Here is a 27,193-nt window from a genome sequence, read left to right as displayed (position 1 = left end):
AGGACATGTTTTAAAATTTTGAATGTAAAAAATTGGAATTATATACTTGCATCTTTATATTGCAGTGTTTGTGGGTGCGGGGATACGCCCTAACCAAGAAGAGAGTGGAGAAGCGGGCCATCCTGAGGTCTCTCCGTGCAGAGTTATTTATGAAGTTTTCCTTGTGGCACAAATATGTGGAACTACAAAAGAAGTGGCGCGATCTGAAGAGGTGTAAGCCCAAACTTGTAAAGGAGATGAGCAAACGATTATGTCCAGGTACAATATTTACATGACTTTTGTATCTCTCTTTACAACACTATGTAATGTATATATTTTTTATTATGCGGCTAATCTGTACAGATGTAGTTTGGATAACATACAACCTCTTAACTCATTGCGTTATCTAGAAACAAAAGCCATTGTTAAAAAATAGTGTAACGCATTTAATAGCATTTTGTTTAAATAACACGTCTCCTAAAGGATCTGTGTTAAATCTCCTACATCCGTATTTCATCCCTTTAAAAATGATTACTTAATACCCGGAGTGACACGTACAAAATAATCCACTTACATCATACATCTCTACCTCGCTGAGATTGTGTATATATATATATATATATAGTTATACACACAGCGCGGTACAGATGTATGATCTCACCGGATGATTTGATATGTTTCACAGACACACACACACATATATATATATATATATATATATATATATATACGAAAAAGTGGGACTGCAATCCAGAATTGTAGTGAAATAAAAACTTTTTATTCACCCATTGTATGGCAAACTTGCGACGTTTCGGCTCACAAGAGCCTTCCTCAAGCATAGAAACAGTGAAAATAAGGGCATAAAAAGAGATATCCTAAGTGACCAACCAATCACGGTGTGGTTACAATCATGATTAAATTAAATACATCTAATACATGTGAAAAAAAAAAATTAACAAAGTGCATGTACATAAAGTGACATGTGCCATGAGATCCACAATACAAGAACTATTTACCTGTTTGTAGATCAAATAACCATATAGTATACAAGACTTCCAATACATATATAGAACATCTTTAGTAAGATTATAATAAAAGTGACTTAGTGTAATGGATGAAAATCACGGAGATCGCACCTCTAAAAGTCATGGCGCCAGTCGAGACCGTCGCGCTCCATTGAGCGTCTCCAACAGTTCATTGCGCATGTCCAGACGAGCGTCGTCATGTGTGTCAGCACTATCATGTGACGCATGCGCTCTTCACAGTTGTACTGAAACCGCCATTTTACTTGAAGGCAAAACTGCCCTATGGTTCCATTAGTACTTATTATGGATATATTAATTGTGCAGAATGCCTCCTTAACGATATATCAAGCCGCGGTAGGTAACTCCTACGTTGTCCAGCATATGGGGAGAGCTCCAACTCTGCCGAGATGGACCCCAACCCAATAGGTCGCATATGTCAGAAGGGGACACATCTATGAACCCCGCTGGCATTGTCAACCTAATTGCCGGTAATAATGCAGCCATAGGGGGGATTCTCCCTCAAATTTCTAAGGAAAGCACTACACAAAATTTACATGTCTGGAGTTGCGCAACGAAGGAACACCGATGTTATTGCTGGACGTCACCACCTTCAAAGAGGTTTGGTTCAGGGATCCTCATCCGATCAAGTGAGGGTTAAAATTTCTAAAAGGCAAAGAGAAATTTACAAATTAATTACAGATTCGATAATATGTTTCATGTGAATTACAAATTGTACTTTCACCATTCCTTGGCACTATCATACAAAATTGAGGCAGGAAGACCGCCCATACAAGGAAAATCAGGATCAACCCCAAATCAATGGTCTCTCACCTAAATTCCACATTAAGCCCTCTAGGATGTAAACTATCCAGGGCATAAATCCATCGAAGTTCTCTTTTTTTAAAAATTGCTAAGCGGTCACCACCTCTTCTGGGGGGCGCAATATGATCGATAATCCAGCATCTTAGATCCCGTTCAGTATGATGAAGGGATCCAAAATGTCTGGAAACTGGTAGATCATTGCGCTTTTTCCTTATTGAATTTCTATGATTGTTTAACCTTAATTTCAATTCTGTTGATGTTTTTCCTACATAAATTAGGTTGCAGGGACACGCTAGCACATAAATAACATATGATGAAGAACATGTAAGATGGAATCTAATGGGATAATCTTTTCCTGTATATGGGTGTACAAAAGATTTAGATTTGCAAATATAGCGACAATTGACGCAGTTGAGGCACGGGAAACATCCTAACCCCGCCTGCGTCAATGTTCGCTGTATACTGATTCTTTTAGGACCTACATCTGCTCTAACCAAATGGTCTCTGATATTTTTATTCTTTCGATATGATAACAGAGGAGGAATTTTAAATTCAGGGACATCATTAATGCCTCTACTAAGAATATTCCAATTCTTTTTCAAGATCTGTCCTATCTCCAAACTGCAATCAGAGTATGTAGACATAAACGGTATCCTTTGAATTTTTTGAGAAATAGGTTGTAGCCTTTCTGTGTTTGTATGAAGGATTTTACTTTTTTGTTCATTTAACAATTTGCGAGGGTAACCACGTTCTTTAAATTTACCTTCCATCATATCCAATGTGGCAGACAACTCAGCCTGATTGGATACAATGCGCTTTTCCTTCAAAAATTGTGAATGAGGTAAATGTTTAATCAAACTGCGTGGATGGTTGCTTTCAAATCGTAAAATCGTGTTTGTCTGTCGGTTTAACGAACAGACCCGTACAGATTAAACCATTGACCAATTTCACATTAGTATCCAGAAATGACAGACTCGTTTTGGAATGAGACACAGTATACTGAAGATCAGCATCCACACTATTAAGGTATCACTTAATTGTGTTTCAGTACCTGTCCACAGGAGGAAGACGTCATCTATGTATCTCCACCACCTCAAAACATATTGAAAGTGGTGGGATACATAGATAAAGTCCTCCTCCATGTGGCGCATATATATGTTTGCGTACGTTGGGGCCACATTTGTATATATATGTCTTTATGTTTATATATACATAAAATGCAAGCATCATTCAGTATTTATTTGAAAGGCCCCGTCCATTTCATACATCCCCCACATAATTTGCATGGGATTATAGAATATATATATATATATATATATATATATATATACAGTCCTGATCAAAAGTTTAAGACCACTTGAAAGCAGGACTATGTTTAATGCCACATTCCCTACTTTTATGCCCCTCTCCCATGCAAGGCAAACACATACAGAAAATTATTCATTGTTTAATCACAGACTGGTTACAGGCCACACATCCCCTCCCCTCAGTCTGCGAAGTAATTTAATAATCAACAATCCATTTGAGACATCCATTGTAGCCATAGTGTTTCTACCGCACAACCAGATGAATGCTAAGCAGGTTACATACTAATTAGGTAATTAAACCTAACATTGTAAATCCATTCAACAGTACATATGATATTGTAGTTGAAACGCAGTCTGCTACAACCACTAATGAAATGCAAGCTTAAGGGAGATCTTTATCTTTTAGTTCTAAAATGATGATTTTAAATGAAAGACTGCTTTTTAACACTGAATATACCAACAATAAATTCTGCTTATATAGCATATTAAAATTGATTCCTCTCTCCGCCTTTCTGCAAGCGACTTTAGCCCTCCGTCTAATAATCAATTGACCGTGAATACTAAATCAACAGGGAGGGAGGGTGTGCTGGCAGCAGATCTTCAAAATGCGGCATGGTGGGTATTATATACCCACCATAACAACATCTAATTTCCGAACAGTTGCATGTTTTGATTAAAAGTCAAGAACCCAGCCGCAATACCGTAGAGGACACCTTCCTAATAAATACCATGTTACCTCATCCTACCTTGTAAATTTGGCTAGTTTAACACATCTGGAACACTGGTTTTAAAATGTTAGTTAACGCCAAAAAGAGTCAAATACACTTTGTGGTTTATCATAATCCCATGCAGATCCATCCATACAGTATATGAATTTCTGGATCTTTAACTTTGTTGTGATTTATGATTTCATTGTCAAAATTCGTAATATTCTGTGATTACAGGTGTTCCTGTTCCTACTATAAAGAGGAGAGGACCACGAAAACAGAAAAAAACATCCGCTAAATGTGGTAGTGATGGAGGTCTCAACAACAGATGAGGAGGATTCACAAGAGCAGGCAGGACCCTCAGAGGATGTAGCGGCCGCTCCACCACCTGATGGCAATATGATGGCTCCTATGAAAGCTCATGAGCCAGGAACCCCCCCCCCCCATGAGCTTCAGGATGAGGTGACTGACACACCTGATGTGGGAGAAGAGGTGGAGGTGGAAGACGCTGCACCCTCCCAGCCACCAAAAGAACCCCCCATCACTCCAGAGGATGTTGTAACCAACCCCCGCCAAGAGGGTAAATATGTGCACATAGAAATATAATTCTATATCGATACCACGTAATCTGAATTGCAAGTAATATCATTTTATTTTCTAATCCTAACAGTACTGCTGTTTAAAATAAATAAATAAATGGAACATGATCAGCGGGAACAGAATGCCGGCATGCGCCAAATGCAGAGGCTGATGGCCAAGCTTAAGAAACAGCACCTTAAACAAAAGAGGGATATGTTGATGCTTTATAACAAAGTTAAAAAGTTGCCATAGAGGCATGTTTGTTATTTTGTTAATAAATATTTATTTTGTTCTGTTCTAATGTCTGACTGCATTCTTTCATATTGTTCTGTGTTAGTATAATTTCTGTCTGTCCTGATCATATTGAGTTTAGTGTAGACCATACCCTCCACTGTTACCTTAACCGCCTCCGGACCGCCTAACGCAGGATCGCGGTCCGGAGGCGGCAGCTCTGCGCAGAGTCACATGTCTACGCGTCATCTCGAGACGCGTGACTTCCTGTGAATGCGCGCACGTTCACAGGATCGCAAGGTAAGAGACAGGATCTACAGCCTGCCAGCAGCGATCGTTCGCTGGCAGGCTGTAGATGCGATTTTTTTTTTTAACCCCTAACAGGTATATTAGACGCTGTTTTGATAACAGCGTCTAATATACCTGCTACCTGGTCCTCTGGTGGTCCCTTTTGTTTGGATCGACTACCAGAGGACACAGGTAGCTCTGTAAAGTAGCACCAAACACCATTACACTACACTACACCCCCCCGTCACTTATTAACCCCTTATGAACCCCTGATCACCCCATATAGACTCCCTGATCACCCCCCTGTCATTGATCACCCCCCTGTAAGGCTCCATTCAGACGTCCGTATGATTTTTACGGATCCACGGATATATGGATCGGATCCGCAAAACACATACGGACGTCTGAATGGAGCCTTACAGGGGGGTGATCAATGACAGGGGGGTGATCACCCATATAGACTCCCTGATCACCCCCTGTCATTGATCAACCCCCTGTCATTGATCACCCCCCTGTAAGGCTCCATTCAGACGTCCGTATGATTTTTACGGATCCATGGATATATGGATCGGATCTGCAAAACACATACGGACATCTGAATGGAGCCTTACAGGGGGGTGATCAATGACAAGGGGGTGATCACCCATATAGACTCCCTGATCACCCCCCTGGCATTGATCACCCCCTGTAAGGCTCCATTCAGACGTCCGTATGATTTTTTACGGATCCACGGATACATGGATCGGATCCGCAAAACACATACGGACGTCTGAATGGAGCCTTACAGGGGGTGATCACCCCATATAGACTCCCTGATCACCCCCCTGTCATTGATCACACCACTGTCATTGATCACCCCCCTGTAAGGCTCCATTCAGACGTCCGTATGATTTTTACAGATCCACGGATACATGGATTGGATCCGCAAAACACATACGGACGTCTGAATGGAGCCTTACAGGGGGGTGATCAATGACAGGGGGGTGATCACCCCATATAGACTCCCTGATCACCCCCATCAGACTCCATTCAGACATTTTTTTGGCCCAAGTTAGCGGAATTTTTTTATTTATTTTTTTATTACAAAATCTCATATTCCACTAACTTGTGTCAAAAAATAAAATCTCACATGAACTCACCATACCCCTCACGGAATCCAAATGCGTAAAATTTTTTAGACATTTATAATCCAGACTTCTTCACACGATTTAGGGCCCCTAAAATGCCAGGGCAGTATAAATACCCCACATGTGACCCCATTTTGGAAAGAAGACACCCCAAGGTATTCCATGAGGGGCATATTGAGTCCATGAAAGATTTAAATTTTTGTCTCAAGTTAGCGGGAGACTTTGTGAGAAAATACAAAAAAAAAATCAATTTCCGCTAACTTGTGCCAAAAAAAAATAAAAATTCTATGAACTCACCATGCCCCTCATTGAATGCCTTGGGGTGTCTTCTTTCCAAAATGGGGTCACATGTGGGGTATTTATACTGCCCTGGCATTTTAGGGGCCCGAAAGCGTGAGAAGAAGTCTGGGATCCAAATGTCTAAAAATGCCCTCCTAAAAGGAATATGGGCCGCTTTGCGCATCTAGGCTGCAAAAAAGTGTCACACATGTGGTATCGCCGTACTCAGGAGAAGTTGGGGAATGTGTTTTGGGGTGTCATTTTACATATACCCATGCTGGGTGAGAGAAATATCTTGGTCAAATGCCAACTTTGTATAAAAAAATGGGAAAAGTTGTCTTTTGCCAAGATATTTCTCTCACCCAGCATGGGTATATGTAAAATGACACCCCAAAACACATTGCCCAACTTCTCCTGAGTACAACGATACCACATGTGTGACACTTTTTTGCCGCCTAGGTGGGCAAAGGGGCACACATTCCAAAGAGCACCTTTAGGATTTCACAGGTCATTTGTTGCACATTTTGATTTCAAACTACTTCACACACATTAGGGCCCCTAGAATGCCAGGGCAGTATAACTACCCCACAAGTGACCCCATTTTGGAAAGAAGACACCCCAAGGTATTCCGTGAGGGGCATGGCGAGTTCCTAGAATTTTTTATTTTTTTGTCACAAGTTAGCGGAAAATGATGATTTTTTTTTTCTTTTTTCTTACAAAGTCTCATATTCCACTAACTCATAACAAAAAATAAAAAATTCTAGGAACTCGCCATGCCCCTCACGGAATACCTTGGGGTGTCTTCTTTCCAAAATGGGGTCACTTGTGGGGTAGTTATACTGCCCTGGCAATTTAGGGGCCCTAATGTGTGCGAAGTAGTTGGAAATCAAAATCTGTAAAAAAATGGCTGGTGAAATCCTAAAGGTGCTCTTTGGAATGTGTGCCCCTTCGCTCACAGATGAAGCGACTGGTGAGTTCTTGGAAGCTAGCTATGTGACATATTAATTATTATTTTATGGCCATTAAAATGTATCAAGCCACCACAACTCTTATTTTGTATTTATTAAAGACAGCACAGAATTACTTGGTTATAGTTATATAATGTTTAATTTGAATTAGTTGGATACTTTATGGTTTTAATGTAGATTACAGATTTATTTTACTTTAAAAAATAAATTTAAAAAATGCTCTACTTTTCGCTATTTTAAATCATTTTAGGCCCTTTTTGTTATCAACTTCGTATGGATATTTAATTATATAGCTGTAATGCTGCAGAACCCTGAACAACCAGGCAAAGATCTGAACAAACATGGATTTATTGAAAACACAGCAGTAAAGTCCAAGCCAGAAATCATACAGAAATAACGTAGTCCAAATAATAACCTCTGTGGGAAAACGTCTGAGAAAAGCCAGACCAGGCTAAAGTTCATACAGAATAGTCTGTGAAACCAAATACCTAAGGATGAGACTGTAAAGTATCCAAGGTCCGATCCGAGGCCACATACGGTGCAACTGTAGAGCAGAGACAAGGTTTCCAGAGGCATTCACTAAATGGAGACACACAGAGTTCATGCATGGAACAAACTTAGTTAATCTGAACCAGCATACTCCCAGGTTGTAGAGACAACAGTGAGCACTGGTCAGCCAGGGAGATCACCTTTTAAACACCTGCTGGCCAATCACAGAGTGCTGCTTGTCAGAACCTCATAGGTCATGCGATGATCCTACTCATTAGCACCTGTGCAGCAAATCCCTAATCAACTTTGAATTTGTGCACAGATGCTTTACCTGCCAGTGGCCGAGGTAGCACATAAGATGCACGCACACTCGGCCACGCATTCCTTCGCGAATAACCCCTCGGGCGTGCACGCGGACGCCCAACAGACTCGGCACGGGATTGTGCCAGCATGGACGCCATAACGGAACCCACAGGAGACACCGGAGGCAGGACCGGCCGCGACGTATTGCCATCAGCCCGGCAATTCTGCCTCAGAGATCCCCGCGGCCCTCCCCACCGGCGCCCATGCGTACGCCCCACCGTATCTGCCCGCAAGGGAACCAAAACCGCAGAGTCCCTTACAATAACTGTGTGCACATATTTACCCTCCTGATGGGGAGTGTACACCTCCTTCTCCCCCCCTTCTGGAGGTGGGTGAGAGGAATCCCCTTGCTGTGATGGTCCTCGATCAGAGGAGGGTCCAGGCTGCTCCTCCTCTGCCTGGTCCTCCAACTCTTCCTCCTCACCCGCTTGTACAGAAGGAACAGGAACACCTGTAATCACAGAATGTTAAGAATTTAGACAATCAACTCATAAATCATAACAAAGGTAAATAAAATAAAATAAATATCCTATATGGAGGGATCTGCATGGGATTCTGATTATCCACACGGTGGATTTGCCTCATTATGGGTTTATATTACATGACAAAACAAGTGTTACAGATGGGTAAAACTGGACTAAGTTAAAAAGTTGTATGACATAAAAGAGGTTATTTGATGGTATTATGTTGGTTATATTATATTTTTGGGCTGTCATCGTTATACTGTCTGCACAGCCGCATTTTAAATATCTGCTGTCCATCTTCACTCACAGTTGATTTAGTTGTCATGGTCACTTTATTAATAGAATCGCTTGCAGATAGGTAGCGAGATGACTAGATTTCTATATGCTATTTAGGCACTGTTTAGCGCTGTTCTATTCAGCAGTTAAAGGGAGTCTGTCATGTAAAATCCTCATTTTACTCCACTAACATCCTGATCTCCCTTACCTTACCCCTATTACAATATTACCTTTCAGATAGCATTTAATTTGTGGTTTATGCGGTTAATTTACTGGGTGGGGTGTGTGTGTGTGTATATATATATACAGTCATGTGAAAAAATTAGGACACCCTTTGAAAGCATGTGGTTTTTTGTAACATTTTTAATAAAAGGTTATTTCATCTCTGTTTCAACAATACAGAGAGATTAAAGTAATCCAACTAAACAAAGAAAACTGAAGAAAAGTCTTTTCAAGATCTTCTGTAAATGTCATTCTACAAAAATGCCTATTCTAACTGAGGAAAAAGATAGGACACCCTCACATGTATTCCCTCTTAAATTGGCTCAGATCTCACACAGGTATATCACACCAGGTGCACATAATTAGTAGATCGTTACTCTGCATGTTGAATGAGGCTTGCCCTATTTAAACCTCAGACATTTAGTTTGGTGTGCTCCTGACTGTTGAAGTGAGAGTGAGCACCATGGTGAGAGCAAAAGAGCTGTCAGAGGACTTCAGAAAAAAGATTGTAGCAGCCTATGAGTCTGGGAAGGGATTTAAAAAGATCTCAAAAGATTTTGAAATCAGCCATTCCACTGTCCGGAAGATAGTCTACAAGTGGAGGGCTTTCAAAACAACTGCCAACATGCCCAGGACTGGTCGCCCCAGCAAGTTCACCCCAAGAGCAGGCCGCAAGATGCTAAAAGAGGTCTCCAAAAACCCTAAAGTGTCATCTCGAGAACTACAGCAGGCTCTGGCTACTGTTGATGTAGAAGTACATGCCTCTACAATCAGAAAGAGACTGTACAAGTTTAACTTGCATGGGAGGTGTGCAAGGAGGAAACCTTTGCTTTCCAAGAGAAACATCGAGGCCAGACTGACATTTGCCAGAGATAAAGTTGACAAAGACCAGGACTTCTGGAATAATGTTCTTTGGACAGATGAGTCCAAAATTGAATTATTTGGACACAACAGCAGAGGACATGTTTGGCGTAAACCAAACACAGCATTCCAAGAAAAGAACCTCATACCAACTGTGAAGCATGGAGGTGGAAGTGTCATGGTTTGGGGCTGCTTTGCTGCAGCAGGACCTGGTCAGCTCACCATCATAGAATCCACGATGAATTCTACTGTGTATCAGAAGGTGCTTGAAGAACATGTGAGACCATCAGTTAGAAAATTAAAGCTGAAGCGGAACTGGACCATGCAACATGACAATGACCCAAAACATACTAGTAAATCAACCAAAGATTGGCTGAAAAAGAAGAAATGGAGAGTCCTGGAATGGCCAAGTCAAAGTCCAGATTTGAATCCCATTGAGATGCTGTGGGGTGACTTGAAAAGGGCTGTACGTGCAAGAAACCCCTCAAACATCTCACAGCTGAAAAAGTTCTGCATTGAGGAGTGGGGTAAAATTTCCTCAGACCGATGTCGAAGACTGGTAGATGGCTACAAGAACCGTCTCACTGCAGTTATTTCAGCCAAAGGAGGTAACACTCGCTATTAGGGGCAAGGGTGTCCTATCTTTTTCCTCAGTTAGAATAGGCATTTTTGTAGAATGACATTTACAGAAGATCTTGAAAAGACTTTTCTTCAGTTTTCTTTGTTTAGTCGGATTACTTTAATCTCTCTGTATTGTTGAAACGGAGATGAAATAACCTTTTATTAAAAATGTTACAAAAAACCACATGCTTTCAAAGGGTGTCCTAATTTTTTCACATGACTGTATATATATATATATATATATATATATATATATATGTAGAAAGGCACAAGGGACTATAATAGATGGAAGATATTTGTCACCGCGGACCCTGGCCTGGTTGAAGTAGGAGCCACTAGTGCATGGCCATGGTCAATATGAATAACACATAAAAGTTCTCATATTAAAATATAACTTCTAATACAAAAGAGCTATAAGATTTTTTAAATGCAAATTGAGGACAAAAATTTGTTAAAAGGGATTTTAAAAACACTACTTGACACTTCGAAGACTGGATTTAATTTTTAAAAGGGATTTTGAACACACTACAAGATCTAAATAGTCTTCTATAGACATAGTTGTGGCACCAGGACTCTGAGATGCCATCAATTTAAAGACAATAATATGTACTCAGTAGTGTTGAGCGCGAATATTCTAATTGCAATTTTTTTTTCTCGAATATCGCGATTTTAAGATTTCGCGAATATTTGGAATATAGTGCTATATATTCGCGAAATCGAATATCTTTATTTTTTTTTAATGCTCCAGTCAGTGCCCGTTGCTGCTTCTGCCGACTTCTGTGCTCATGGAGCATCCCCATCACCATGGGACCGTCTCCATATACTAGAATGTACTGTCTGATTTGAGAATTACGTTGAAATCGCAATTCGATTATTTCAAGTTATAATAATCGAATTGCGATTTCAACTTAACACTGCTATGTTCCATATTCGTTAATTCTATCCTAATATGGAATATAGCAGTACTAAGTTGAAATCGCAATTTGATTATTATAACTTGAAATAATCCAATTGCGATTTCAACGTAATTCTCAAATCCGACAGTACATTCTAGTATATGGAGACGTTCCCATGGTGATGGGGACGCTCCATGAGCATGGAATATAGCAGTGCTATATTCCATGTTTCTATATGATTGCTAGAATTCGCGAAGTTGATCAATAGGTAGCTAAAACGAAGATGGAGAATATCTTTGTTTTGTGGAATATGACGAATACATTTGTATATTCGTTTTGTGGAATATGATGAATACATTCGTATATTCGCAAATTCTACCAAGCCATTGAAGCCAACCATAGTAAAACAGGTCCAAGTTGAAATCGCGATGCGATTAATATAACTCGAAGTAATCACATTGCGATTTCAACTTAGTACTGCTATATTCCATATTCGTTAGTTCTAGCCTAATTTGGAATATATCAGTGCTAAGTTGAAATCGCAATGTGATTAATATAACTCGAAGTAATCGCATGGCGATTTCAACTTAGCACTGCTATATAGCAGCAACCATAGTAAACCAGGTCCAAGTTGAAATCGCAATTCGATTAATTCAAGTTATAATAATCGAATTGCGATTTCAACTTTTTACTTATATTCTTAATATTGCTCTAACTTCGTCTTTTAGAATATTCGTAAAAGACGAAGTTAGAGCAATATTACAAAATTTCGTAAAATACACATATAGACTGTAATTTAGCTAATATACTGCTATAGTAATTTTTTTTAACAGTGTACATATTTTACAAAACTTAAGTTCAGAAGAGGCAAAAAAAATTAGAGAAAAAAAAATGATTATAGCACTATATTAGCTAAATTACAATCTATATGTGTATTTTACGAAATTTCGTAATATTGCTTTAACTTCGTCTTTTAGAATATTCGTCATATTCTAAAAGACGAAGTTAGAGCAATATTACGAAATTTCGTAAAATACCGTTGCCTTATACTATTAAAAGAAAAATCGCAACACGCGATTAATTAAATCGCATATTAATCGCGATAATTGGAAAAATTACAAATATTCGATTTCGACGAATATAACACGAATATTCAATCGTCACTCATCACTAGTACTCAGCCCCTTATCTGCAAGATAATAACAGACTTATTATGATCGTCTTTGATACATTTGTATCTTATATTTCAAATGTCCATTCATTCCTCAATGTCTCCTTTATTATTGTATATAGGACAGATGAAGGGACTGTTGAGTTCTTGGAAGCTCGCTATATGACATGGTAATTATTATTTTTTGGCCATTAAAAGGTATCAAGCCAGCACAACTCTTATTTGGTATTTCTTAATGAGAGTACAGAATTACTTTGTTATAGTTATGTAATGTTTAATGTGAATTAGTTGGGTACTTTATGGTTTTAATGTAAATTACAGAGTTTTTTTAATTTGATTTTTTTTATTTATTTATCTACTTTTCGCAAATTTAAAACATTTTATGCCCTTTTTCTTTTAAACATTGTATGGATATTTAATTATATAGCTGTGTGCACATATTTACCCTCCTGGTTGGGGGTGTAGACCTCCTTGTCCCCCTCTTCTGGAGGTGGGGGGGAGGAATCCCCTTGCTGTGATGGTCCTCGATCAGAGGAGGGTCCAGGCTGCTCCTCCTCGGCCTGCTCCTCCAACTCTTCCTCCTCACCCGTTGCTGCGACCAACTTCTTTTTAGAAGTTCTTGGTCGTACAGAAATAACGGGAACACCTGTAATCACAGAATGTTAAGACAAACAAACAACTCATAAATAGAGTTGAGCGGACACCTGGATGTTCGGGTTCGAGAAGTTCGGCCGAACTTCCCGAAAATGTTCGGGTTCGGGATCCGAACCCGATCCGAACTTCGTCCCGAACCCCATTGAAGTCAATGGGGACCCGAACTTTTCGGCACTAAAAAGGCTGTAAAACAGCCCAGGAAAGGGCTAGAGGGCTGCAAAAGGCAGCAACATGTAGGTAAATCCCCTGCAAACAAATGTGGATAGGGAAATGAATTTAAAAAAAAATTAAATAAATAAAAATTAACCAAAATCAATTGGAGAGAGGTCCCATAGCAGAGAATCTGGCTTCACGTCACCCACCACTGGAACAGTCCATTCTCAGATATTTAGGCCCCGGCACCCAGGCAGAGGAGAGAGGTCCCGTAACAGAGAATCTGGCTTCATGTCAGCAGAGAATCAGTCTTCATGTCATAGCAGAGAATCAGGCTTCACGTCAGCCACCAATGCAACAGTCCATTGTCAGATATTTAGGCCCAGCACCCAGGCAGAGGAGAGAGGTCCCGTAACAGACAATCTGGCTTCATGTCAGCAGAGAATCAGTCTTCATGTCATAGCAGAGAATCAGGCTTCACATCACCCACCACTGCAACAGTCCATTTTCATAAATTAAGGCCCAGCACCCAGGCAGAGGAGAGAGGTCCCGTAACAGACAATCTGGCTTCATGTCAGCAGAAAATCAGTCTTCATATCATAGCAGAGAATCAGGCTTCACGTCAGCCACCAATGCAACAGTCCATTTTCATAAATTTAGGCCCAGCACCCAGGCAGAGGAGAGAGGTCCCGTAACAGGGGATCTGGCTTCATGTCAGCAGAGAATCAATCTTCATGTCATAGCAGAGAATCAGGCTTCACGTCAGCCACCAATGCAACAGTCCATTGTCAGATATTTAGGCCCAGCACCCAGGCAGAGGAGAGAGGTCCCGTAACAGAGGATCTGGCTTCATGTCAGCAGAGAATTAGTCTGCATGTCATAGCAGAAAATCAGGCTTCACGTCAGCCACCACTGCAACAGTCCATTGTCAGATATTTAGACCAAGCACCCAGGCAGAGGAGATAGGTCCCATAACAGAGGATCTGGCTTCATGTCAGCAGAGAATTAGTCTGCATGTCATAGCAGAGAATCAGGCTTCACGTCACCCAACATTGGAACAGTCCATTGGCATATATTTAGGCCCCGGCACCCAGACAGAGGAGAGGTTCATTCAACTTTGGGTAGCCTCGCAATAAATGGTAAAATGAAAATAAAAATAGGATTGAATGAGGAAGTGCCCTGGAGTACAATAATATATGGTTAAGGGGAGGTAGTTAAAGTCTAATCTGGACAAGGGACGGACAGGTCCTGTGAGATCCATGCCTGGTTCGTTTTTATGAACGTCAGCTTGTTTACATTGGCTGTAGACAGGCGGCTGCATTTGTCTGTAATGACGCCCCCTGCCGTGCTCAATACACGTTCAGACAAAACGCTGGCCACCGGGCAGGCCAGCACCTCCAAGGCATAAAAGGCTAGCTCTGGCCACGTGGACAATTTAGAGACCCAGAAGTTGAATGGGGCCGAACCATCAATCAGTACATGGAGGGGTGTGCACACGTACTGTTCCACCATGTTAGTGAAATGTTGCCTCCTGCTAACTCGTTGCGCAGGCACTTCAGCATGTAGTCGCTCATGTGTGCCAGGCTGCCCAGGGGTAAGGACAAGCTGTCCTCTGTGGGAGGCGTATCGTCATTGTCCTGCCTTTCCCCCCAGCCACGCACCAGTGATGGGCCCGAGCTGCGTTGGGTGCCACCCCGCTGTGACCATGCTTCATCCTCATCCTCCTCCACCTCCTCCTCATCCTCGTCCTCCAGTAGTGGGCCCTGGCTGGCCACATTTGTACCTGGCCTCTGCTGTTGCCAAAAACCTCCCTCTGAGTCACTTCGAAGAGACTGGCCTGAAAGTGCTAAAAATGACCCCTCTTCCTCCTCCTCCTCCTCCTCCTCCTGGGCCACCTCCTCTTCCATCATCGCCCTAAGTGTTTTCTCAAGGAGACATAGAAGTGGTATTGTAACGCTGATAACGGTGTCATCGCCACTGGCCATGTTGGTGGAGTACTCGAAACAGCGCAACAGGGCACACAGGTCTCGCATGGAGGCCCAGTCATTGGTGGTGAAGTGGTGCTGTTCCGCAGTGCGACTGACCCGTGCGTGCTGCAGCTGAAACTCCACTATGGCCTGCTGCTGCTCGCACAGTCTGTCCAGCATGTGCAAGGTGGAGTTCCACCTGGTGGGCACGTCGCATATGAGGCGGTGAGCGGGAAGGCTGAAGTTACGCTGTAGCGCAGACAGGCGAGCAGCGGCAGGATGTGAACGCCGGAAGCGCGAACAGACGGCCCTCACTTTATGCAGCAGCTCTGACATGTCGGGGTAGTTGTGAATGAACTTCTGCACCACCAAATTCAGCACATGCGCCAGGCAAGGGATGTACGTCAAACCGGCTAGTCCCAGAGCTGCAACGAGATTTCGCCCATTATCGCACACCACCAGGCCGGGCTTGAGGCTCACCGGCAGCAACCACTCGTTGGTCTGTTGTTCTATACCCCACCACAACTCCTGTGCGGTGTGGGGCCTGTCCCCCAAACATATGAGTTTCAGAATGGCCTGCTGACATTTACCCCGGGCTGTGCTGAAGTTGGTGGTGAAGGTGTGTGGCTGACTGGATGAGCAGGTGGAAAAAGAGGAGGAGGAAGCCGAGAAGGAGGAGGTGGCAACAGGAGGCAAAGAATGTTGCCCTGCGATCCTTGCCGGCGGAAGGACGTGCGCCAAACAGCTCTCCGCCTGGGGCCCAGCTGCCACTACATTTACCCAGTGTGCAGTTAGGGAGATATAGCGTCCCTGGCCGTGCTTACTGGTCCACGTATCTGTGGTTAGGTGGACCTTGCTACAGATGGCGTTGCGCAGTGCACACTTGATTTTATTGGATACTTAGTTGTGCAGGGAAGGCACGGCTCTTTTGGAGAAGTAGTGGCGGCTGGGAACAACATACTGTGGGACAGCAAGCGACATGAGCTGTTTGAAGCTGTCTGTGTCCACCAGCCTAAATGGCAGCATTTCATAGGCCAGTAGTTTAGAAATGCTGGCATTCAGGGCCAGGGATCGAGGGTGGCTAGGTGGGAATTTACGCTTTCTCTCAAATGTTTGTGAGATGGAGAGCTGAACGCTGCCGTGTGACATGGTTGAGACACTTGGTGACGGAGGTGGTGGTGGTGGTGTTAGTGGTACATCCCCTGTTTGCTGGGCGGCAGGTGCCAACGTTCCTCCAGAGGCGGAGGAAGAGGCCAAGGCGGCAGCAGCAGAAGAGGCCGAGGCGGCAGCAGCAGAAGAGGTAGCAGGGGGAGCCTGAGCGACTTCCTTGTTTTTAAGGTGTTTACTCCACTGCAGTTCATGCTTTGCATGCAGGTGCCTGGTCATGCAGGTTGTGCTAAGGTTCAGAACTTTAATGCCTTGCTTCAGGCTCTGATGGCACAGCGTGCAAACCACTCGGGTCTTGTCGTCAGCACATTGTTTGAAGAAGTGCCATGCCAGGGAACTCCTTGAAGCTGCCTTTGGGGTGCTCGGTCCAAGATGGCGGCGGTGATGTGACAGACTGATGGGGTTGGTTTTCAGGCGCCATCTGTGCGCGTTCTGCAGAAGACTGTGTGGGAGATAATGTGAACGTGCTGGATCCACTGTCGGCCACCCAATTGACTAATGCCTGTACCTGCTCAGGCCTTACCATCCTTAGAATTGCATTGGGCCCCACCATATATCGCTGTAAATTTTGGCGGCTACTGGGACCTGAGGTAGTTGGTACACTAGGACGTGTGGATGTGGCAGAACGGCCACGTCCTCTCCCAGCACCAGAGGGTCCACTAACACCACCACGACCATGTCCACGTCCGCGTCCCTTACTAGATGTTTTCCTCATTGTTATTGTTCACCACAACAACAAAAATATTATTTGGCCCAATGTATTGTATTCAAATTCAGCTGAATATAAATTTGAGGCCTAGTATTTAGGCGCTGGGTGACAGGTATAGATTTACTGACAGAATTAGACTTGGAAATGCACAGTAGCGTGTGTGTGAAGTTATTCTGAATGACCCTATGTGCACCTTGAATATTATATACCCTTTTAGGGATGTATTTAACGTAGGCCTGATACAGCAGAAACCACTAAATTAGGAAATTGCAAAATTGGGAATTGTATTTCAACCCAGAACAAAAAATGTGCTTTGACGGACACTAAATAACTTGCCCAGCCAGAACAGTACACCAGTAACGACAGATTTAGCGGGATATAAATTTGAGGCCTAGTATTTAGGCGCTGGGTGACAGGTATAGATTTACTGACGGAATTAGACTTGGAAATGCACAGTAGAGTGTGTGTGAAGTTATTCTGAATGACCCTATGTGCACCTTGAATATTATATACCCTTTTAGGGATAGATTTCAAATAGCTCTGATACAGCAGAAACCACTAAATTAGGAAATTGCTAAATTGGGAATTGTATTTCAACCCAGAACAAAAAATGTGCTTTGACGGACACTAAATAACTTGCCCAGCCAGAACAGTACAGCAGTAACGACAGATTTAGCGGGATATAAATTTGAGGCTTAGTATTTAGGCGCTGGGTGACAGGTATAGATTTACTGACAGAATTAGACTGGGATATGGCCAAAAAATAACCACACTATTGCTGGTTAAATGCACTTGGTGTGACAGCTTGACCAACCACACTACTGAGGGTTAAATGCACTTGGTGACGGGCGCAGCTTGCCCCTGATGTAGTATATGGCCAAAAAATGAACAGACTATTGCTGGTTAAATGCACTTGGTGTGACAGCTTCACCCTGATGTAGGCTTTAGCCAAAAAACAACCACACCATTGAGGGTTAAATGCACTTGGTGACAGGCGCAGCTTGCCCCTGATGTAGTATATGGCCAAAAAATAAACAGACTATTGCTGGTTAAATGCACTTGGTGTGACAGCTTCACCCTGATGTAGGCTTTAGCCAAAAAACAACCACACCATTGAGGGTTAAATGCACTTGGTCGCAGCTTGTGCTGGCGCACCACAAGACACAAAATGGCCGCCGATCACCCCAGAAAAAAGTGACTGACAAACGGTCTGGGCAGCCTAAAAACAGTGAGCAATTGAGTATCAGCAGCTCAATGACCCACAGCTGCAGATCAATCAATAATCAAGTCCTTTGGAGGAGTTAATCTGCCTAATCTCGCCCTACTGTCGCAGCCGCAACCTCTCCCTATGCTAATCAGAGCAGAGTGACGGGCGGCGCTATGTGACTCCAGCTTAAATAGAGGCTGGGTCACATGGTGCTCTGGCCAATCACAGCCATGCCAATAGTAGGCATGGCTGTGATGGCCTCTTGGGGCAAGTAGTATGATGCTTGTTGATTGGCTGCTTTGCAGCCTTTCAAAAAGCGCCAAGAAAGCGTCACAAAAGCGCCAAGAAAGCGACGAACACCGAACCCGAACCCGGACTTTTACGAAAATGTCCGGGTTCGGGTCCGTGTCACGGACACCCCAAAATTCGGTACGAACCCGAACTATACAGTTCGAGTTCGCTCATCCCTACTCTTAAATCATAACAAAGGTAAATATAAAAAAGAAATCCTATATGGAGGGATCTGCTTTGGATTATGATTATCCACACGGTGGATTTGGTGTCATATAACATGCCAAAAACTGTTTTACAGATGGGTAAAACTGGCCTAACTTAAAAGGTAGGATGACGTAACAGGGGTTATTTGAAGGTATTATGTTGGGTATAATAATTTTTGGGGCTGTCATCGTTATACTGTCTGCCCAGCCGCATTTTTAATACAATCTTCCCTTTCATATAGCATTTAATTTGTGGTTTATGAGGTTAATTTACTGGGTGAGGTGTGTATGTATATGTATATATATATATATATAGTACAGACCAAAAGTTTGGACACACCTTCTCATTCAAAGAGTTTTCTTTATTTTCATGACTATGAAAATTGTAGATTGACACTGAAGGCATCAAAACTATGAATTAACACATGTGGAATTATATACATAACAAAAAAGTGTGAAACAACAGAAAATATGTCATATTCTAGGTTCTTCAAAGTAGCCACCTTTTGCTTTGATTACTGCTTTGCACACTCTTGGCATTCTCTTGATGAGCTTCAAGAGGTAGTCACCTGAAATGGTCTTCCAACAGTCATGAAGGAATTCCCAGAGATGCTTAGCACTTGTTGGCCCTTTTACCTTCACTCTGCGGTCCAGCTCACCCCAAACCATCTCGATTGGGTTCAGGTCTGGTGACTGTGGAGGCCAGGTCATCTGGCACAGCACCCCATCACTCTCCTTCATGGTCAAATAGCCCTTACACAGCCTGGAGGTGTGTTTGGGGTCATTGTTCTGTTAAAAAATAAATGATGGTCCAACTAAACGCAAACTGGATGGAATAGCATGCCGCCGCAAGATGCTGTGGTAGCCATGCTGGTTCAGTATGCCTTCAATTTTGAATAAATCCCAACAGTGTCACCAGCAAAGCACCCCCACACCATCACACCTCCTCCTCCAAGCTTCACGGTGGGAACCAGGAATGTAGAGTCCATCCGTTCACCTTTTCTGCGTTGCACAAAGACACGGTGGTTGGAACCAAAGATCTCAAATTTTGACTCATCAGACTAAAGCACAGATTTCCACTGGTCTAATGTCCATTCCTTGTGTTCTTTAGCCCAAACAAGTCTCTTCTGCTTGTTGCCTGTCCTTAGCAGTGGTTTCCTAGCAGATATTCTACCATGAAGGCCTGATTCACACAGTCTCCTCTTAACAGTTGTTCTAGAGATGTGTCTTCTGCTAGAACTCTGTGTGGCATTGACCTGGTCTCTAATCTGAGCTGCTGTTGACCTGCGATTTCTGAGGCTGGTGAATTGGATGAACTTATCCTCCGCAGCAGAGGTGACTCTTGGTCTTCCTTTCCTGGGGCGGTCCGCATGTGAGCCAGTTTCTTTGTAGAGCTTGATGGTTTTAGTGACTGCACTTGGGGACACTTTCAAAGTTTTCCCAATTTTTCGGACTGACTGACCTTCATTTCTTAAAGTAATGATGGCCACTCATTTTTCTTTACTTAGCTGCTTTTTTTCTTGCCATAATACAAATTCTAACAGTCTATTCAGTAGGACTATCAGCTGTGTATCCACCTGACTTCTCCACAACGCAACTGATGGTCCCAACCCCATTTATAAGTCAAGAAATCCCACTTATTAAGGGCACACCTGTGACGTGAAAACCATTTCAGGTGACTACCTCTTGAAGTTCATAAAGAGAATGCCAAGAGTGTGCAAAGCAGTAATCAAAGCAAAAGGTGGCTACTTTGAAGAACCTAGAATATGACATATTTTCAGTTGTTTCACACTTTTGTGTTATGTATATAATTCCACATGTGTTAATTCATAGTTTTGATGCCTTCAGTGTGAATCTACAATTTTCATAGTCATGAAAATAAATAAAACGCTTTGAATGAGAAGGTGCGTCCAAACCTTTGGTCTGTACTGTATATATATAGTAGAAAGGCACAAGGGACTATAATAGATGGAAGATATGTGTCACCGAGAATCTTGGCCTCGGTGAAGTAGGAGCCACTAGTGCATATGTCCGCAGCATTTGCTGACGGACACTTTGGTAGTTAGCATAGCTGTGAAAAGCGGGATGGCTCTTATTGGGAGTAGTCATAGAGTTGGGCGGGTGACTACTCCACACAATCCAGGCCAGGTTTTGAATGGCTTACAAAAGTCAGCAAGCAGGGTCAGGTGGGGATGATTACATGGCTGACGGTGGAGCTCTGGATGGCTGGGTGTTTGTGTTTTGAACTGAGTGAAAGACCAGAGGGTCTCTGCTTGGATACAGAGGACAATGCAAGATACTCTGTGTGATTTACGGTACTGTGCCTTACTTGTGTAATTGTTTTTCCTTTAAGTGTCGGCTGGAGTAAGCCGATTAATGCTGCCTGTTGATTATTTGTGTGCCAACAATAAAGGACACTTGTTATTTTAAGATTTTCCTGGAAAAATGCTTCTGTGTATTTATCTGAAGGCTACCATTTGTGAATCCCTACAATATATATATACTAGTCAATGACCCGGTGTTGCTCGGGTATTTATTCATAGCAATTTTATATTAAATAACAGTGACGGCCCTTTAAAAGTGATTTTCACGGTGACCGGCCCTTTAAAAGTGAGTTTCACGGTGACCGGCCCTTTAACTGTGAACTCCACAGCGCCCGTCAGTTTGCAGTTAGGATTTAAGTGAAAGGCTGGCAGGCTTGTATTGGCTAATGCAGTTAATATTTTTTTATATATCTCGTGAACGGTACGTCCTAGAGAGCTGAGATCCCCGCAAAATTTAATTCCAGGTAGCAAGGAATGCGTAGACCAAGAATCATTGAAATCGATTGTTGCGTTTTGGAGGAACATACATAAATACATACATACATACGTATAAAAATTGTAAAAAAGGGCAGCACTCCAGAAGGTAAAAATGCAAAAAATTACTTTATTTACCCAAATAGGACATGCAGCGTTTCGGCTCTATGCAGGAGCCTTCCTCAGCAGTGTGTACAGACAAAATGCTGAGTATATATAGCATTGTGCTAAATCATATCAATTTACAAAACATGTGTGTTCAATTCTAGGGATGAGCGAACCTGAACTGTATAGGTTCGGGTTCGGTGTTCGTCGCTTTCTTGGCGCTTTTTAAAAGGCTGCAAAGCAGCCAATCAACAAGCGTCATACTACTTGCCCCAAGAGGCCATCACAGCCATGCCTATTATTGGCATGGCTGTGATTGGCCAGTGCAGCATGTGACCCAGCCTCTATTTAAGCTGGAGTCACGTAGCGTCGCACGTCACTCTGCTCTGATCATTGTAGGGAGAGTGTCATGGAACCATGAACCAGACGTACAACAAGAGATAAGTGGAAATAAGAAGGCTTTATTGAAAACCAAGCTGTAAGGCAAAAGTCCAAACGGATGGCTAAACCGAAGCAGGGTCTTGCGAAGCCAGAGGTCAGGAACCAGAAGGGTAGTCAGACGAAGCCTGGATCAGGAACCAGCAGGGTAGTCAGACGAAGCCTGGATCAGATACCAGCAGGGTAGTCAGACGAAGCCAGGATCAGGAACCAGAAGCAGCAGCAGTCTTAGAAGCATGTGAACACAGGAGGACCAAGCAAGGAACTGAAGCCACAGACCTCCTATATATATGAGCTAGGCATCCAGCTCCTCCCAGTGGGAAGGAGAAGCCGCAGGGTGGGAGGCTACAAGAAACCCAGAAACCAAGATGTCCGCCAGCACATGTCAAACGAAGGAGAACAGCAAGAAGGTAAGACCATGACAGTACCTCCCCCTCAAGGGCCCCTCCTCCGCGGAGTAAAGAACGGTTTCTGAGGGAAGCGTGCGTGGAAGGCTCGGAGCAAGGCAGGAGCATGGACATCTGCGGAGGGAACCCAGGAACGCTCCTCTGGACCATAACCACGCCAATGGACCAAAAACTGCACCCGACCGTGGACCAGGCGTGAGTCCAGGATATTGCTCACCTCATACTCCTCACGATTGCCCACTTGGACCGGACGAGGCCGAGGAACCGAGGAAGTGAAACGATTACACACCAGTGGCTTCAACAGGGAGACATGAAACACGTTGGAGATCCGCATGCCAGGAGGAAGCGCAAGGGCATAGGCTACCGGGTTTACCCTGCGAAGCACTCGGAAGGGACCAACAAAGCGAGGCGCCAGCTTGGGAGTGGACACTCGAAGGTTGAGGTTGCGGGTAGACAACCATACGCGGTCTCCGACCTGGTAGGAAGGAGCGGGCGCTCGTCTGCGATCAGCCTGGAGTTTCTGGCGCTGCGCAGAGACCTCAAGGGACCTCTGGATCTGTACCCAAGAAGCACGTAGGACGGAAAGGTGATCCTCCACAGCCGGAATATCCTGGGGAGAGAATACCTCCGGTAACACGGCAGGTTGGAACCCATAATTGGCCATGAAGGGAGACGTCCCAGAGGAAGAGTTCACCGCCGTGTTCCTGGCAAACTCAGCCCAAGGCAGGAGGTCAACCCAATTGTCTTGGTGATCGGAGACATAGCAACGAAGGAATTGCTCCAAGGCCTGATTGGATCGTTCTGCGGCCCCATTGGACTGAGGGTGGTAGGCCGAGGAGAAAGAGAGATGAATCCCCAACTGGGAGCAAAAGGCGCGCCAGAACCTGGACACAAACTGACTCCCCCGATCCGACACAATCTCCTTGGGCAAACCGTGCAACCGGAAAACCTCCCTGGCAAAAATCGTGGCCAACTCTTGTGCAGAGGGTAACTTCTTGAGAGGAACACAGTGGCACATTTTGGAAAACCGATCCACAATCATGAGAATGACCGTATGGCCTCGGGATGCAGGGAGGTCCACAATGAAATCCATCCCCAGGTGTGACCATGGACGCTCCCCGGTGGCTATGGGTTGCAACAGGCCCAACGGAAGGTGCCGAGGGGACTTACTCTGGGCACAAACGGAGCATGCCGCTACATATGCGGCGATGTCGGAACGTAGAGAAGGCCACCAGAACAGACGTGAAACAGCCCAGGACAGCTGATTCTTTCCAGGATGCTCCGCGGCCTTGGAGTTATGGTAGGTTCGCAACAACCGAGTGCGCAACTCCTCAGGCACAAAACATCTGCCGTTGGGTCTCCCAGAGGGAGCACCAGATTGAGCCGCCAAAATCTGCTCACCAAGGGGAGAGGTCAGGCTGGTGCGAATGGCGGCCAGGATCTGATTCGGAGGTATGACCGAAGTCGGAATCGACTCCTCCCCGGACAGCTCGGAGTACTGCCGTGATAAGGCATCCGCTCTGATGTTCTTGGAACCGGGTAGGTAGGAGACCACGTAATTAAAACGTGACAAGAACAGAGCCCATCTGGCCTGACGTGGTGTCAATCTCTTGGCCTCAGAGAGGTAGGTCAGATTCTTGTGGTCCGTCAGGATGAGAACCGGAACCACCGAGCCCTCGAGCAAGTGCCTCCATTCTTTAAGGGCCTGCACGATGGCCAATAACTCCCTGTCACCAATCTGATAGTTACACTCCGCGGAAGACAGTTTCCGGGAGTAAAACCCACAAGGAAGCAGAGGACCCTCTGGTGTTCTACGCTGAGACAGAAGGGCGCCTACTCCCGTCTCAGACGCGTCCACCTCGAGGACAAAAGGCAACCCAGGGTTGGGATGCGACAGAATCGGAGCCGACACAAAGGCGGACTTTAGAGCCTCAAAAGCTCGGATGGCCTCGAGCGGCCAGACCTGGGGATTACTGCCCTTCCTGGTCAGATCCGTGAGAGGCTTGGCTAGCGTGGAAAAGTCCCTGATGAACTTCCGATAATAATTGGCGAAGCCCAAAAAGCGCTGCAGGGCACGAAGACCACTGGGCTGGGGCCACTGTAAGACAGCCGAAACCTTCTCAGGATCCATGGAGAACCCCTCAGCGGAAATGATGTAACCTAAGAAGGTTACCTGGGATCGGTGAAATTCGCATTTCTCAAGCTTACCGAACAGCTTGTTCTCTAGTAACAGTTGCAACACTCGTCTGACATCCAGAATGTGGGCCTCCATGGATTCAGAATATACCAAGATGTCATCCAAATAGACCACCACACACTGCTGCAACAGGTCACGGAAAACATTGTTGATAAATTCCTGGAAGACTGCGGGCGCATTGCACAACCCAAAGGGCATAACCAAGGATTCATAATGACCGGTCCTGGTGTTAAACGCGGTCTTCCACTCATCGCCCGCCTTGATCCTTACCAGGTTATATGCCGCCCTCGGGTCGAGTTTGGTAAAGACCGTGGCCCCTTTGAGGCGATCGAACAGCTCGGAAATCAAGGGTATCGGGTAAGCGTTCTTGATCGTGATGCGATTGAGACCCCTGTAATCGATGCAAGGCCTCAACTCACCGCCCTTCTTTTTCACAAAGAAAAATCCAGCCCCTGCCGGGGACGAGGATTTGCGAATGTGTCCGCGTGAAAGCGCCTCCCTCAAGTACTCCTCCATGGCCTCATTCTCCGCTACCGACAGTGGATAGACTTTGCCACGAGGAGGAACGGCACCAGATTGTAACTCTATGGCACAATCGTATGGGCGGTGCGGAGGTAGGGCAACCGCACGCACCTTATCGAGTACATCCCGGTACTCCTCGTATTCAGGAGGCAACAGAGAGTCCGAGGAAGTACACAGCAACTTGACAGGCCCATGGATGCAACTAGCCCCACACTGCGGTGACCACGAGAGGATCTCGGCCGATCTCCAATCGAAAGTCGGATTATGCTTCTGGAGCCAGGGGTACCCCAAGACCACCGAGTAGTGTGGAGACGAAATAACCTGGAGACAGACCGACTCTCTGTGAATGGCACCAATGGCCATCCCCACTGGAAGGGTCTCCTAAATCACGTGTGGCGGCAGAAGGGGTCTGCCGTCTATCGCCTCAAGAGCCAGTGGGGAACCTCGAGGCTGCAGAGGAATGGAATTGGCGGCAGCGAACACACTATCAATGAACAAACCACCAGCACCAGAGTCCACCAACGCCTGGGTCGTCACCGAGCCCCCGACCCAGGAGAGGACAACAGTAATCAGTGGTTTGTCAACACGGGAAACCGGGGACGAGGAGACTCCACCCAAGATCTGCCCCCGACAGGATCTCAGGTGCGAGCGTCTCCCGGACGGTTCGGGCATGCCAACCGAAAATGCCCACCGAGACCACAGTACATGCATCGGCCCTCGCGTCTCCGGAGTACCCTCTCCCCCTCGGACAGGCGAGCAAACCCCAGCTGCATGGGTTCACCCCCAGACAAGTCATCCCCAGGAGGCGTGGGAGGAGAGGGAGGCACGGGTGGGACAGCAAACGTAGGCGCCAATCTGTTAGAAGGCCTCCGCAGGCTCTCCTTAAAGGAAGGTCTCTCCCTGAGTCTGGTGTCAATCAAAATCAGGAAAGAAATAAGAGACTCGAGCTCCACTGGTAGGTCCTTAGCTGCAACCTCATCCTTCAAGGCATCCGAGAGACCATGAGAGAAAGCAGCGACCAGAGCCTCATTATTCCAGCCCACCTCTGCTGCCAGGGTACGAAACTCAATGGTGTATTCAGCTACGGATCGTGAACCCTGTCTGATGGACATAAGGAGCTTCGCAGCAGAGGCAGCACGAGCCGGCACATCGAATACCTTCCGAAGAGAAGCAACAAAACCGGAAAACTCGGCAACCACCGGATTGTTGTTCTCCCATAAAGGGCTGGCCCAGGCCAAGGCCTTGTCCGAGAGCAGCGAGATCAAGAAGCCCACCTTTGATCTCTCAGTAGGAAAGGCATGTGGCAGCAACTCGAAATAAATGCCCACCTGGTTAAGGAAACCTCGGCACTGAGTTGGCTCTCCCCCAAAGCGCTGTGGAAGGGGGGCAGAACCGGTCATACCCCGAAACACCGCAGGCGCAGCAACAGGTGTCGGGGTAGACTCTGGCGCAACAACCGGAGCGGCAGTAGGAGCGGGCCCAGGAGCGACAACCGACCCATCGGCAACGGAAGCTAAATGAGCCGTGCGTTCAAGCAGGGTTTGCAACGCCACAGCGAACCGACCCAACAGGTGATCCTGCTGATCAAGTCTGGCAACCAGCGTAGGTAGCGAGGATGGCCCTGTACCGTCAGAATTCATGGCTTGGTCCTAATGTCATGGAACCATGAACCAGACGTACAACAAGAGATAAGTGGA

General features: G+C 44.9%; 1 long non-coding RNA gene across 1 annotated transcript; it reads right to left on the bottom strand.

Annotated features, from left to right (window-relative positions):
- Positions 1 to 781: 781 nt before the first annotated feature.
- LOC122924138 lies at positions 782 to 13,244 on the bottom strand. The gene is made up of 3 exons (XR_006387374.1): positions 13,121 to 13,244; positions 8,448 to 8,615; positions 782 to 1,667 (listed from the first exon to the last, which is right to left on the bottom strand). It is a non-coding gene; the product is annotated as an uncharacterized LOC122924138 (long non-coding RNA).
- Between the last annotated feature and the right edge of the window lie 13,949 nt (positions 13,245 to 27,193).

This window comes from Bufo gargarizans, unplaced genomic scaffold (assembly GCF_014858855.1).
Source record: "Bufo gargarizans isolate SCDJY-AF-19 unplaced genomic scaffold, ASM1485885v1 original_scaffold_843_pilon, whole genome shotgun sequence".
Classification (NCBI taxonomy): domain Eukaryota; kingdom Metazoa; phylum Chordata; class Amphibia; order Anura; family Bufonidae; genus Bufo; species Bufo gargarizans.
Note: the sequence above shows the minus strand (reverse complement) of the source record. Positions and strands in the feature narration are given on the sequence as shown.